The sequence below is a fragment of the Lathyrus oleraceus genome, unplaced genomic scaffold (genome assembly GCF_024323335.1).
Source record: "Lathyrus oleraceus cultivar Zhongwan6 unplaced genomic scaffold, CAAS_Psat_ZW6_1.0 chrUn0949, whole genome shotgun sequence".
NCBI lineage: Eukaryota > Viridiplantae > Streptophyta > Magnoliopsida > Fabales > Fabaceae > Lathyrus > Lathyrus oleraceus.
In genome coordinates this window covers 1-13,311 of record NW_026113340.1, presented here as the reverse complement: position 1 = coordinate 13,311, position 13,311 = coordinate 1, and the positions used below count along the sequence as shown (strand labels likewise).

Below are 13,311 nucleotides of genomic sequence, written 5' to 3'. Positions count from 1 at the left end.
ATTACAATTTTTTTATAATCTATTTACTAAGCTGCAATTTCTAATCCAAACAACACTCCGGCATGTTTGGCAGCTTCGTCATCCTTAAAATAAGTCTTTATCATTTTGTCGAATACATGCCACGTCAGCAAACTATCCGATGCAGCTTGATGAGCATTTCCAACTGCCCGACACACATCAAGCGTAGTAGCTACCCGCTCGAGACCACCATAAAGAGAGTTGCAGGACTTCATCATATATTTCATGTCATAAACACTTTTTCCAAACAATACTTTAACCATTTTCAAAAAATCCTCTAACAGGTTTGGTAAATTCATTCCGGTCAGGATCTTCACCAAATATCCAAAATCATAAGCGCTACTAAACGTGACCCAAGTAACAAAATCGTTATAAACAAGTATCGACGAGAACATTAGTTCAGCGAAAAGCTTTGAATCCACACCGTGAAATAAATTGCGCTCAAAATTAATCCCTTGACGGCGGAGCATATCAATGGAATCTTGATTACAGAGATCATGATTGACGTCAAAATCACAGAAGTTAAACTCCCAGATGTAACTGTTATTGGTTCCAAAGTCAGGAAGGTTTCCCTCAGAATCCGAAAGTGTGAGTCCAACTTGAATGAGTTTAAGATCATCGACATTGGCTTTCAAATAACGGTAGTGATCAGAGGGTAGAAGATGACGATAGTCAATTTTGGGGAATGAATTACGCCGGGAAATTCAGTATCCATTGAAATGATTAGATGATGTTCAGAGATAGCTTGAAGGATGAGATTGAATTCATACTCTAAATTGTACGCCCAAACTTCACGGATAATGACTTCCTTCAACATGCTCATGTTGAGTTTCTTGAAGAATTGATTTTGAAGTTGAATTGAAAGAGAGAAAAAACACTGCAGGTGAATACTAGGATTGTGTGATGCTATGAGATGAGAATAGATTTGGCTTTTTTATATTAAAAGTAAACCCTAAACCCGGAAAAGATATTCCTTGGAAAGTGGGAAATAAATTGAATAAGTTATTTAATCATATATTTTTATTAGGTTAGTTTTTCAAAATATTTTAATAAATATCTATTTGGTAGGATTTGAATTAATATTCAAATAAATATTTCAAAATTATTTCTAATTTCTTAATTTATAGTTTTTAAATATTATTTGATTTGATTTTATAAACAAAATTAGATTTGATTTTATAGCATTAATTAATAAAAAATTATATTGAGAGTTTTCTTTTTAATTTGTTATAATTTTTATATTTTTTAACCTTTCTAACTTTCATTATAGTTTGTTATCTCTTTTATTGTAAACTTAAATTCAAATTTGATTTTTATATTTTGAGTCAGTTGTGATTTTATTCATCTTATTTTGAATTTATAAAATATATCATTAAATTTCTATAAAATATTTTCAGATAGGTTGAGGCTATTTATGCTACAATACTTTTAGTTGATTAATGAGTTGTTAATTCACATAGTGATGTGATCGACAATGTATATGTAAATTAAAGCTTTTATTTTTGACATGATATAGAGTTTAAAGAAAATCTTACAACTTACCTACATAAAACCCTAAAAGAAATATAAAATTTACAATATTTGTGAGGCAAGATTTACAAAGAGACTCTAGACTAGGAAAATACAAATGGTATAGTGTTTGCTATAACTATTATTGTGATATTAAATATCGGTAAAATATGAAATGAATTAAATAACATAAGTAATATAAGATTTTTTTTAAAGAAGTTAGACACTTTAAATAGAATGTATATTTTTAAATTTGACGTTAAGGGCGAAGAGTATTATTAAAAAAGAAAAGGAACAATACAAAGGAGAAATAAGAAATAATCAAAGGAATACCATTGCTTCTTTCAAAAATTTGGAGGTTCAAATGGGTCAGATAACACAACAAATAGTCATTCCTCAAGTACAATAAAACTGGTGTTTGCAAGCTTGATTTTAAAAAATTTCGTCTACTGATTTGACGCACATCTGACGACTAACTCAACCGGATCGCCTGTAATTCCAAGAAAATTATTTCGACTGATATTCTACACACTATGCGGTATGGAATGCATGTTATGATATGTATGGATGCAATAGCTATGATGGATATGTTGAATCGGCGATTCAGGGTCAAAATCAGAGTGTAACAGTTGCCCCTATTTAAGTATCTTCAACCAGATTATATGCAGCAGGACACTCTTCATATGATTGTTGAAATGTATATTTCGTGTCGGGTTTTTGTTATCGTATCCACAGAGATTGTAAGATATCACTGTCGTTCAATGGTTGAATTAATCTTAACTTAATGTAACAATAGGGTTTTGGTTTTAATCAAGTTATCTTGCATACAAAGTAATTAATTGCGGTAAAAGTTATGTTTTGATTAAATGAGAAATATTGTCAAAGGTAGGTTTCAATGATCACTTTGCATGTATTTGCTCGGTCAACAATATTATAAACTCCTTTAGATGATAAAGAATTTCACAAGGTCCTCTCAATGCGTTTCTCTCGAACACCCATTGTGAGTTTTGCTATTTTGATCCATTGTTTCTCTCGAACACAATCTATCAAAATGACAACTTTTTGGTTCAACCTTATGGTGAACAAAATCATTCGTTACTATCTCTAGCTAACAAACAAGTTTGGACGAAAACCTAGGTCAAGAATCGGTAAACATCTCTCGATCAAATACCAACACAAATAGTTTTAAATAGAAACAAAGTTTTCATCATATATTTACCGTTAAAGAGTTTACATATGAGGATCCTTACATTTACACACAAAGCTAGAAATCACCTACATCTAACCTTGACAAATGGATGACTTAGCTACTCATTTTCATGGTAGCTTGGTCGGCAAGTAAGGAAAGAAGGTTGATCAACATCCAAGTCGGATAATCGAAGTTGGATGGGAATCCACCTTCTTTTTGTGGAAGATGGTTGCTAGATGAAGAGAAATGAAATTAGGGCATAAAAACTCCCACAAAACAATGCTGTAAAATATCTAGAAGAAAGTACAAAAAATGGAAAAGTTGGTAAAAATGAGGTATGGTGCCCAAAAGTGGCACCTGCTACTTATAGACAAGTGCAGAACTGTCATGTTCGCTAGGCGAGCAGAATGGCTCGCCTAGCGAAGGTCAAATATGAGCACAAAAAGCCCCTGCGCCCAGAGCAAACAGGGCCTGCTGAACTGTCATGTTCGCCTAGCGAACATACCTTCGCCTAGCGAAGGGCACGCTTCAACCTTCGCCCCAGCGAGGTTGAGAGGTTTTGCTACTGGAATGCTCGCTGGGGACTCGCTAGAGCCTCGCCTAGCGAGTGAGTGTTGGCTGCACTTTTCACCAAAACAGAATGAATTCGCTGCAAACTTCGCCCTGAGCTCGCCTAGCGAATTAATTTGCTAATTTACTGGAGCTGTTCGCCAGGAGCTCGCCTAGCGAACCCATTCTTCGCCACAGCCTCGCCTAGCGAGCAGGCAGATGAAATGCTCCTATTCTTTGGTTCCTTTGCCAATTCTTTTGTTTCTTTATTATCAATTAATTCATGCCTTTCCTGCACAATAACACACACATCAAAGGCACCAAGCTTGTTTATCAATGTAACGCATTCCATGTAAAACAAATGTGATTTTGACAATTAGAGCAAGGAAAAAGAGTGAAAGATGCCCACATATGATAGCTCAAATAAGCACTTTTGGGCATCTAACAACTCTCCCCAACTAGATTCTTGCTTGTCCTCAAGCAAAGTATGCCTCTTGAAGGACAAGAGGATTTGCTTTAAGAAACGGTTTCTCCGAAGTTGGATAAACGGCTCAAACACAAGCGAAATTCGCATATACAAGTTCCCAACGGTTCGAATAAAATAATACCTAGGAACTTAAACTTAAATAGCAATGCAAAATATTCATCTATCTACAACAATACTATTCTGAATGAATCATCCTATCTCTCCTCTTCGAATAAGGAATGAAGATTTTGCGCGTTTGCAACCGCGGGACTAATCTCACTCTCTAACAAATAACGAAGAAATCAAACAGATTCATACAATGTCTAATCAATTAAAAATGGTACTGTGGAAGCATAAAGATCACTAAGGGCTTTTCGGTTGAAGCTTGGTTAGGTTAACAAACAAGGGTCATTTCTAAGGCCATTGAAACGAAAGTGCCGATGCAAAAGAGACATTCACAGTATTATTCACACTACTCGACTTTGTTTCATTTGTTTCTTATTTGAAACCTTCACAACACATATTCCACAACTCAAATTTTATTTTTCTTCCAAGCAAGCATTCATTTTCATTCTTTCTATTTTTGTTCTTTTCTTTCACATCAAATATACAAAACAGATGTTTCTTTTCTATATTTTCTATACATATATTTTTCTATGCTTGCTCGGTTTTTCTTATCTTTTTCAAGAGTTGTGGTACTTACCATTCTTTTTCGTTCTCCCCAACTTATTTCTTCCACACCCTAAGTGAATGCTCTTAACTTTTTACGGCAAAAGAACAATAATCAAGATTTTCCGGGTTGTAAAAAAAAAGATTTTTGAGATCTCGCTTTATTTCAAGCCGAGATTCAACTGTTTAGGCTCAAAGGGGTTAACAAATACTCTCTCTGCTCACAGGTAAGTTGTTTTTGGATGTAGTTGTGCTCGAAAGAAACCAAGTGCCTTGATCATTTCTAATTGCTTCCACAATTTCACAATAATAAAAGACAAATAATGAATCACATGAATCAACAAAACTTATTAGAATCCAGCATTTAAGTGAACAATGGAGGTTTCCTCACAATTTGTGGTTTTAAGTTCTAGATGAAGCATTCATTCAATTATGTTGCAAAAAGACAATATTCAATTTACCAAAAAGAGTAAAGTTCCTAATGCATTCTAAAATTCTAGCCGACGGTAACCATGTACCTTAGCTTCATTCACTTGTTTATTCTTATCATTGTCATCCAAGCTCGGATGCACCTTCATTGGGTACTTCTTGAGGAGCAACCAATCTAGAAGGGTTTGCCACTCAATCACCCAAAAATTTATTAAACACACAAAATTAAAAACAAAAATAAATAACATTACTGAAAATATAAATTTGTTCGTGGGGGACAAAACACCCCAATAGTACACACCATAGTCAAAATACAAAATCCGAAGATACAAAAAGAAATAACATAAAAACTGAAAACACACAAAAACTTAACCCACAAAGGGCTCAGGACTCCTCTTCGCTACCGGCCTCAGAACCGGTAGCCTCATCATCAACATCATCATCATCAGCAGCCTCAGCGTCCACCCCCTCACCATAGATTGGCCTGTCCACAGGCCAATTAGCGTTAAGCATAAACTGCTCACGCGTTAATAATGCTCGAGCACCGGAGGGGTCATTACCTTGCAGCTCCAACCTCTGCATACTGCTGTGCATATCAATCATAGCTCGTTGGGATGCTGCCATCCACTCAAAACTGTAGTCACAAACAGCCTGCAGGTACGGATCAAGTCCGGGAGAAGAAGCACTAGGACCATCAGCAGCCCGAGTACTTCCTGAGGCTGCACTGCCACCGGTAGTCTTAGCTCTACAGTACTTAGCCACATACCTATCATCTATAGGTGCCGGGATTCGAACCTGCCCACGAGACGGAAGTCTCACCCTAGCCTGAACACATAAGCTCATAATCAAACACGGGAAGGCCAAGGGACAATTAACACGAGCCCCTGACTTAAGCCCGCTCTCAACCACGGTCTTCAGCTCATTGGCGATTATCCTCGCGACATCTATCTCGACATTTGTGAGGATGGAATGGACTAAATGTGCCACTGGGATCGGCACAGTAGAGGTGTGTGATTTGGGCTGGATGTTGGTCAACGGCAACGGCGCCATTTTGTTGAAATGTATATTTCGTGTCGGGTTTTTGTTATCGTATCCACAGAGATTGTAAGATATCACTGCCGTTCAATGGTTGAATTAATCTTAACTTAATGTAACAATAGGGTTTTGGTTTTAATCAAGTTATCTTGCATACAAAGTAATTAATTGCGGTAAAAGTTATGTTTTGATTAAATGAGAAATATTGTCAAAGTTAGGTTTCAATGATCACTTTGCATGTATTTGCTCGGTCAACAATATTATAAACTCCTTTAGATGATAAAGAATTTCACAAGGTCCTCTCAATGCGTTTCTCTCGAACACCCATTGTGAGTTTTGCTATTTTGATCCATTGTTTCTCTCGAACACAATCTATCAAAATGACAACTTTTTGGTTCAACCTTATGGTGAACAAAATCATTCGTTACTATCTCTAGCTAACAAACAAGTTTGGATGAAAACCTAGGTCAAGAATCGGTAAACATCTCTCGATCAAATACCAACACAAATAGTTTTAAATAGAAACAAAGTTTTCATCATATATTTACCGTTAAAGAGTTTACATATGAGGATCCTTACATTTACACACAAAGCTAGAAATCACCTACATCTAACCTTGACAAATGGATGACTTAGCTACTCATTTTCATGGTAGCTTGGTCGGCAAGTAAGGAAAGAAGGTTGATCAACATCCAAGTCGGATAATCGAAGTTGGATGGGAATCCACCTTCTTTTTGTGGAAGATGGTTGCTAGATGAAGAGAAATGAAATTAGGGCATAAAAACTCCCACAAAACGATGCTGTAAAATATCTAGAAGAAAGTACAAAAAATGGAAAAGTTGGTAAAAATGAGGTATGGTGTCCAAAAGTGGCACCTGCTACTTATAGACAAGTGCAGAACTGTCATGTTCGCTAGGCGAGCAGAATGGCTCGCCTAGCGAAGGTCAAATATGAGCACAAAAAGCCCCTGCGCCCAGAGCAAACAGGGCCTGCTGAACTGTCATGTTCGCCTAGCGAACATACCTTCGCCTAGCGAAGGGCACGCTTCAACCTTCGCCCCAGCGAGGTTGAGAGGTTTTGCTACTGGAATGCTCGCTGGGGACTCGCTAGAGCCTCGCCTAGCGAGTGAGTGTTGGCTGCACTTTTCACCAAAACAGAATGAATTCGCTGCAAACTTCGCCCTGAGCTCGCCTAGCGAATTAATTTGCTAATTTACTGGAGCTGTTCGCCAGGAGCTCGCCTAGCGAACCCATTCTTCGCCACAGCCTCGCCTAGCGAGCAGGCAGATGAAATGCTCCTATTCTTTGGTTCCTTTGCCAATTCTTTTGTGTCTTTATTATCAATTAATTCATGCCTTTCCTGCACAATAACACACACATCAAAGGCACCAAGCTTGTTTATCAATGTAACGCATTCCATGTAAAACAAATGTGATTTTGACAATTAGAGCAAGGAAAAAGAGTGAAAGATGCCCACATATGATAGCTCAAATAAGCACTTTTGGGCATCTAACAATGATCACGGTGGGAGATAGTTAAATACTAAGAATACCCGGATTTTGATCCTGAAATGGAAATGCTATTATGTGATATGCATGGATGAAAGACTTTTGCTTCTGAACTTATCTGTTAGGGACATAGTGAATCCTTAACAGGAGATGTCATTCCAGACAAAACAATCTGTGGGGAATACTGATGGCCCACATTGAAACAGGCAAATAGGGTAAAATAACTCGCTAGGGATAACAATCATGCTGGAGAGTCAGACACACACTGGGGAGTACTCAAAGTGAAAGTTGATATATGACACTTTGAATACAAGAGATTCCGTCAGTAAGTTCGCACATGACTTACTAACAACTCGAATATATATTATTTTTTTTAGAAAATTCCCACAACAAGTTCATAAATGGTCTGACAACACTGGAATAATCAAAGAAAAAGGGTCTTAAAACAGGTTCAAACATGACCTGGGAATACTGGAATAAAAGTTCAGCAACGGGTTCATACATGACCTGACAATGCTGGGGAATGTCAAGGAGTTCTGACAGTAAGTTCAAACGTGACCTGACGACATTTGAAAGTTCAAAGAGAGTATATCAATAGGTTCATACATGACTTAATGACAACTTGAAACATTCTTGACAAATCCGGATATTTCTCACAAGACAATCGTCCGATCAAAAATTTCGGAAAATACTGTCACTGAAAAAGTCAAAACGATAGCTTTCTAGGAAGCACCGGGTCAAAAAGGACAGAAAACTCTCTGTAGGTGCCAACAATAATTGGACTTATACCATAAACGTAGATCGCCACCATCCTTAGACGAATTAGTTCCAGTTACCACTGGACTTCAAGGGTGCTGGTGACAACCAAACGTAAAGATACCCTTTACAGATGGATTTAACAGATGCTGGTGACAACCTAACTTTAAAATGATACCAGTTACAACTAGATTTGACAGATGTTGGTGACAACCATACTTTAAAAGGATACCAGTTACAACTGGATTTGACAGATGTTGGTGACAACCTAAATTTAAAAGGATACCAGTTACAATTGGATTTGACAGATGCTGGTGACAACCAGACTTTAAAGGATACCAGTTACAACTGGATTTAACAGATGCTGTTGACAACCAGACTTTAAAAGGATACTAGTTACAACTGGATTTGACAGATGCTGGTGACAACCAGACTTTAAAAGGATACCAGTTACAACTGGATTTGACAGATGCTGGTGACAACCAGACTTTAAAAGGATGCTAGTTACAACTTGATTTGACAGATGCTGGTGACAACCAGACTTTAAAAGGATATCAGTTACAACTGGATTTGAAAGATGCTAGTGACAACCAGACTTTAAAAGGATATCAGTTACAACTAGATTTGACAGATGCTGGTGACAACCAGATTTTAAAATGATACCAGTTACAACTGGATTTTAAAATTTGAGCGCCAGTTACAACTGGACTCAACAGGTAATGCCAAATAACATTTGGACTTGCAAACAAATGTTGGTTACAACCATACTTACAGGTACCAATTACCATTGGATTTTGAAACCAAGATGCTAGTTACAACCAGACTTGAGAGGTAATGCCAATAAAAATGGACTCGTAAACAATACTGGTTACAACCAGACCTTTTTTTAAAAGATACCAGTTACAACTGGACTTGACAGGTAATGCCAATAACAGTGGACTTATTAACAAATACTGGTTACAACCAGATTTTAATGTTATTATTTTATATTTTTATTCCACTTTTATCTAATTTGATTTTTAATAATAAATGATAAAGTTTTATTCAAATATGATGGGTTTATTGTTATTTGGTTATGTATTAATGAAACACAAAGTTTTATTCAAATATGATGAGATCTTCATAGTCTTCAGCTAAGTAACAAAACTTCAGAAAATCTTCAGCTAGAACCTTGACAGCATCTGGCTTGACATCTTCAGAGTCTTCATCTAAGTAACAAAACTTCAGAAGCTTGTCATTCTTCAGAAGTTTGATGATCAGAGTCACGTCCAAAAATATAAGCGAAGAGAACATTGTAGCAACAACACAACGTCTTCCAAAACTTATTAAGAGTGAATCAACACAGAAGCAGAAAGAAAATATGGTAGCAACAACATAGCGTTTTTCAGAACTTCTCATGAGTGAATCACATAATAGGAATTCAGAATAAATGTTCAGAAATTGATGACGTTGAACATCATAAACTTAGAATCAGAACTGGATATTAAAGTACACAATAATAAATCATTCGAATATCAAAATTGTTTTCACACAAATACTAATTATTATCATCAAAACTCAAAGATATAAATAAAAAACCAACTCTTGTTCTAACATGAACTTGTTTATTTGTGATGAATATGTGATCCAGATGCTTGTAATAGGATGCTAAGAGTGGGGGATATAGTTTTAAACAAGTTTCCATTTATAGCTACAAACATAGTTATATAAATGGATGAATATTTAATTATATTGAAGTTATTAATTGATTTTATGTGTATGAAGAATACTCAATTCTAAATTCCTAAAAGTATTTTATATATTAAATTTGTTCTCTCACTTTTGAAGTGGGTAAAGAGGAAGAAATTAGTTTAATGTAATTTTCTTCATGATTGAGACACCAGATCCAGCTAGCTCTTACAAGAAACAGATAGGACTATAAATGGATTCTTGTTTTTGGTTGGGATTTTGGGGTTAATTTAATTTCAATAATTTATCATTTTCTTTCGTTGATTAATTTTATTATTATGTGATTGTTTTTGTGGCAATTATTATGAATTTCAAGTAGTAATTGTAATGATAGAAAAAAAGACTAGGGGTTGAAGAAGGCACTGTGAAGTGTCATTTTCCTGTTTACATACATATATGTTTCTGGACATGTATTTTCACCTTTTGTTTTAAATACTAATTAAGTATTGATACTAAGTTTTACCAAATTCTACAAACATGCCATTCTGATAATTTTAGTACTCTTTTTGACAATAATCGCTTTAATGGTTGTTATATATTTTGTTGGTATAAGCACGAAGAAGCTTTAGAAGAAAAATAGGAAGGTATAGTTGAAACAAGTTTCCATTTAAGTGATAATTTCTGATAACATGGTGATATTACATATTTTTTGGATGCAGCTTTTAGACTAGAAGGATCATGATCATATTATTGGCCCATACAAGAGAGTTCAACAGTGGATTGAGAGCACAAAAAATGCAACGAAGCCACATTTTAATGAAGTTCATAATGTTCTCTATAATTCTTTAATATATATTGTAGCAGACATCAAAAAGCTTTATACTTTACTTGTTAAACTAAGTACTTGTTTTCTCTTACTAACCATACACTCCCACCAAAAAAAAGACATAATAGAAATTAGATAATGAAATTATATATTAAAAAGAATGAATATTTTATATATTTGAATTTTCATTACAATTTTTTTATAATCTATTTACTAAGCTGTAATTTCTAATCCAAACAACACTCCGGCATGTTTGGCAGCTTCGTCATCCTTAAAATAAGTCTTTATCATTTTGTCGAATACATGCCACGTCAACAAACTATCTGATGCAGCTTGATGAGCATTTCCAACTGCCCGACACACATCAAGCGTAGTAGCTACCCGCTCGAGACCACCATAAAGAGAGTTGCAGGACTTCATCATATATTTCATGTCATAAACACTTTTTCCAAACAATACTTCAACCATTTCCAAAAAATCCTCTAACAGGTTTGGTAAATTCATTCCGGTCAGGATCTTCACCAAATATCCAAAATCATAAGCGCTACTAAACGTGATCCAAGTAACAAAATCGTTATAAACAAGTATCCACGAGAACATTAGTTCAGCGAAAAGCTTTGAATCCACACCGTGAAATAAATTGCGCTCAAAATTAATCCCTTGACGGCGGAGCATATCAATGGAATCTTGATTACAGAGATCATGATTGACGTCAAAATCACAGAAGTTAAACTCCCAGATGTAACTGTTATTGGTTCCAAAGTCAGGAAGGTTTCCCTCAGAATCCGAAAGTGTGAGTCCAACTTGAATGAGTTTAAGATCATCGACAGATGTTTCTTTTCTATATTTCCTATACATATATTTTTCTATGCTTGCTCGGTTTTTCTTTTCTTTTTCAAGAGTTGTGGTACTTACCACATTCTTTTTCGTTCTCCCCAACTTATTTCTTCCACACCCTAAGTGAATGCTCTTAACTTTTACGGCAAAAGAACAATAAACAAGATTTTCCGGGTTGTGTAAAAAAAAGATTTTTGAGATCTCGCTTTATTTCAAGCCGAGATTCAACTGTTCAGGCTCAAAGGGGTTAACAAATACTCTCTCTGCTCACAGGTAAGTTGTTTTTGGATGTAGTTGTGCTCGAAAGAAAACAAGTGCCTTGATCATTTCTAATTGCTTCCACAATTTCACAATAATAACAGACAAATAATGAATCACATGAATCAACAAAACTTATTAGAATCCAGCATTTAAGTGAACAATGGAGGTTTCCTCACAATTTGTGGTTTTAAGTTCTAGATGAAACATTCATTCAATTATGTTGCACAAAGACAATATTCAATTTACCAAAAAGAGTAAAGTTCCTAATGCATTTTAAAATTCTAGCCGACGGTAACCATGTACCTTAGCTTCATTCACTTGTTATTCTTATCATTGCCATCCAAGCTCGGATGCACCTTCATTGGGTACTTCTTGAGGAGCAACCAATCTAGAAGGGTTTGCCACTCATTCAACCAAAAATTTATTAAACACACAAAATTAAAAACAAAAATAAATAACATTAACTGAAAATAAAAATTTGTTCGTGGGGGACAAAACACCCCAATAGTACAACCCATGGTCAAAATACAAAATTCGAAAGTACAAATAAAAATGACATAATAAAAACTGAAATACAAATTCTCAAAAACTTAACCCACAAAGGGCTCAGGACTCCTCTTCGCTACCGGCCTCAGAACCGGTAGCCTCATCATCAACAGCATCATCATTCTCAGCTTCAGCGTCCACCCCCTCACCATAGACTGGCCTGTCCACAGGCCAATTAGCGTTAAGCATAAACTGCTCACGCGCTAACAATGCTCGAGCACCGGAGGGGTCATTACCTTGCAGCTCCAACCTCTGCATACTGTTATGCATATCAATCATAGCTCGTTGGGATGCTGCCATCCACTCAAAACTGTAGTCACAAACAGCCCTCAGGTACGGATCAAGTCCGGGAGAAGAAGCACTAGGACCATCAGCAGCCCGAGTACTTCCTGAGGCTGCACTGCCACCAGAAGTCTTAGCTCTACAATACTTAGCCACATACCTATCATCAATCGGTGCCGGGATTCGAACCTGCCCACGAGACGGAAGCCGGACCCTAGCCTTAATACATAAGCTCATAATCAAACACGGGAAAGCCAAGGGACAATTAACACGAGCCCCTGACTTAAGCCCGCTCTCGACGACGGTCTTCAGCTCGTTGGCGATTATCCTCGCCACATCAATCTCAACATTAGTGAGGATGGAATGGACTAAATGTGCCACTGGGATCGGCACAGTAGAAGTGTGTGATTTGGGCTGGATATTGGTCAAAACCAAGAGTAGTATCAGCTGAGCCATGGGAGTCATGTCCTCCCGATGATATCTCACAGGAACCCCAGATGGGTTCGGCTCAACCGATTTCCCAGGTAAAAGCAGGTCGGCGGTAATGGCAGGGACATCTCTGTGAAGTTTGAGGTCGGTGTGGTACTGGTCTCTCTGATCAGCTCCCAGCTGGAGCGGTTCCCCTAGGATCCGGTTGATAGCATCCCTACAAAAGGAATTTCACGCCCGGCAACTCTAGAAACCCAGTGAAGGGCTCGTCGTCGTCGGGCAGTGCGTTAGCATAGAACTCCCGCACCGTAGCAATATCGTAATGCTCCAAGGGA

The 13,311-nt window shown here is 36.7% G+C and overlaps 1 pseudogene; it reads right to left on the bottom strand.

The window, feature by feature from the left end:
• Window positions 1-26: 26 nt before the first annotated feature.
• On the bottom strand, window positions 27-12,784 carry LOC127115057 (probable CCR4-associated factor 1 homolog 11; annotated as a pseudogene).
• Window positions 12,785-13,311: the final 527 nt, after the last annotated feature.